The sequence below is a fragment of the Octopus bimaculoides genome, chromosome 16 (assembly GCF_001194135.2).
Source record: "Octopus bimaculoides isolate UCB-OBI-ISO-001 chromosome 16, ASM119413v2, whole genome shotgun sequence".
Taxonomy (NCBI): domain Eukaryota; kingdom Metazoa; phylum Mollusca; class Cephalopoda; order Octopoda; family Octopodidae; genus Octopus; species Octopus bimaculoides.
In genome coordinates, this window is record NC_068996.1 from 39244574 (window position 1) to 39247903 (window position 3330).

The following is a 3330-nucleotide window of genomic DNA, read 5'->3' on the forward strand; positions in this document are numbered from 1 at the left end:
TCCCATAGCTGGATGCCCTTCCTAGTGCCAACCACTTTATAGTGTGTGCTGAGTGCTAGAGTTGGCAAGCTAGAGAGCTGCACCAGGTTCCAGTCTGATTTGGCCTGGTTTCTACAGCTGGATGCCCTTCCTAATGCCAACCACTTTACAGAGTGTAATGGGTGCTTTTTACATGGCACCAGCATTAGTGGTTTTTCATGTGGAGCCATTGCCAGAGCCTTTTACATGGCACCAGCACCAGTGCATATTTAAGTTACAAAAATAATGATTTTTTTTTTCTTTTACACTATCACCCTGCCACAAATTTCTATTCAGATGCAAGTATGACTGTATGATAAAACAGCTCATGTATTGATGTGGTCTGGGTTTAATCATCTTGCCTGGCATTATGAGCAAGTGATTTCAGCCATAGCCTTATGAGGAAATTTTGCTAAAGAGAAACTGCATGGAACCCTTCCAAACCTCAGTGGAATACTTAACCCTTTAGCATTCAGATCACTCTGTCAAATTTAATACTAATTTATTCACAGGGTTTTGAATTAATCACACATGATCAGGCACAGGAGTGGGTGTGTAGTAAGTAGCTTGCTTAAGAAAAACATAGTTCCGGGTTCAGTCCCACTGTGTGGCACTTTGGGCAAGTGTCTTCTACTATAGCCTCGGGCCGACCAAAGCCTTGTGAGTGGATTTGGTAGACGGAAACTGAAAGAAGCCCGTTGTATATATGTATATATATGTGTGTGTGTGTGTGTGTGTGTGTGTGTGTGTGTGTGTGTGTGTGTGTGTGTGTGTGTGTGTGTGTGTGTGTGTGTGTGTCTCCCCAACATCGCTTGACAACTGATGGTGGTGTGTTTATGTCCCCGTAACTTAGCGGTTCAGCAAAAGAGACCAATAGAATAAGTACTAGGCTTACTGGGGTCGATTTGTTCGACTAAAGGCGGTGCTCCAACATGGCCACAGTCAAATGACTGAAACAAGTAAAAGAGTATCTAAGCTTTGAGATTTTGATAATGTAATTGTTCATTTTTAGAATGACATAGTTTGGTAAGTGTGAGAGGCAAGATCTGGCCAGTTTGATGATAAAACCTGTGGAATATTTTGGCCAGATATGACTGGTTTAACCTTTTAGCATCCAGATTACTGTCAAACGTAATGCTTATTTTCGGAACGACATTGTAGGGTAGGTGTGAGGGGCCAGATCTGGCCATTTGAAAATAAAACAGGTAAAATATTTGAACTGGATATGAACATAAATATAATTCGTACGTCTGATTCAAAGATGGCACAAGCAATTGAAATCAAATAGCATATGATAACACACTGTGGCTGTCTATGCAGTCACACTTGACCTGTTAGAAATTGCAGCTAAATCTCTATTAACCCCATGACAATGGATTTTTATCAGACAACTAGGTTGCACCAATGGTAATTATTTTGGCTGAGATCAGCAATTAGCGCATGACAACAGTTCAGCATATATTTATGTCAACCACTTTAAAGCATGTAGTGTTTATTTATGTAAACTGGGCAGAACGCTCCTGAGGTATTGCTGCAGAAATAAGATCACATGACAGTGTAAAAAGAATTTGCTGAACATGAACGAATTTGATAGGAAGTCATAGTGGAAATGGTAGTGTAACTGCCAAGACTGCTGCTTTTATATTATTATGGTGACGAAGTCTTGAACTGAGTTGGAAATATTTACATGAAAAGTCTAATGAACCTATCAGATTCCTTGAAATTTGCACAATGGCCTCTATTATCGATTCCATGAGTGATAGTGGATATCTATATCAACCGGTACACAAACAAGTACAAAACTGCAGCAGAGAGAGCTGCATATATTTTTGTCATTTGATTCAAAGCAAGTACACAGCGCATGTAAATTTACGTCAACCAATGTTATGGGATTAATTTCTACCCTCCTTGTCTTAGAAGAGGACACCTGTAATAATGTATTGCAGGTGTACTATTTTTGAAAAACAGACAAGATTAAGATGGCTGAAACATCTTTGATGGAATGTCTTTTTGATCAGCAATAACCAAGGCTTTACCAACAATACACATCAGAAGCTAAGAGTTTGAAAATATAAATTGATAACATGAAACAGAAAACACGTGTAGAACCATCAACTTCACTATTCATCCAGCCAGGTTACACCTTCCAAGAACAATATGTTAATGTACTCCTACAAACCTTCACTGGAGATACAAAAGTAATAAAAATAAAATGAATTTAAAAAAAAAAGCTTATAATCAGTTTTAATGATGATTATTCAGTTGCTGATCATTGTAAGTGGCAGAACATTCTACAATTCCAATATGTGTATTTTTAATGTAATTCTCAAATGGTATCAGTGAGATACAATGAGACAGATCTTAACCTTTACATTACAGGTTAATCCCTTCAACAGGACTTTTGTATTGTTTTGGTCAACCCAATTTCACTGACATGCCTTTTGTCGACTTGCGGCTAAGCTACAATATGCGCACTCAAGATAACATGTAGTGGGATTGAATCTGAGATTCTGTGATTGTGAAGCAAACTTCTGAACTGTTTAACCATTCTTCATTAAGATAAGTACAACGCCTCTATTCATCACTCAGTCTTGTACACTAAGCTACCACATCTAAATGCCAGCCAATTCCTCAACTCACTTATGACTGACTGCTTGTCATTGTCACAATATATTTTCACATATCAGTGAACAAAACAATACTTGCAGAAACTCAAAAAAGCACAGTGGAACAAATTGACAAAACCAATAACAAAGATATGTGCATGAGACAACACAGGAGATACAGCACCTTATAGAATTAATTGTCAAATCTCACAGCATAACAGTTTATAAAAAAAAAGAAGGGTATATTTTATAAAGTAACCCTAAATGTACCATGTCATGTCTGCTATGTCTGATCAGAATCTATTTAATCCTTTAGCATTTAAACTGGTCAAATCTGGACCAGATATTCTACCTATTTTATGTTTGAACTGGTCAAATCTGACTTCTCACACCTACACTACAATGTCATTCTAAAAATATACATAATCACATCACTGAAAGCTCTGAGCCACAAGACAATGCATAATTAATTTAAAATCATCATCATCATCATCGTTTAACGTCCGCTTTCCATGCTAGCATGGGTTGGACGATTTGACTGAGGACTGGTGAAACCGGATGGCAACACCAGGCTCCAGTCTGATTTGGCAGAGTTTCTACAGCTGGATGCCCTTCCTAACGCCAACCACTCAGAGAGTGTAGTGGGTGCTTTTACGTGTCACCCGCACGAAAACGGCCACGCTCGAAATGGTGTCTTTTATGTGCC

The 3330-nt window shown here is 38.4% G+C and overlaps 1 protein-coding gene across 1 annotated transcript in view; it reads right to left on the reverse strand.

Annotated features, from left to right (window-relative positions):
- The window catches only part of LOC106874692 (uncharacterized), a 119151-nt gene that overhangs the window by 66870 nt on the left and 48951 nt on the right, over positions 1-3330 (reverse strand). The gene's annotated exons all lie outside the window — the stretch shown is intronic.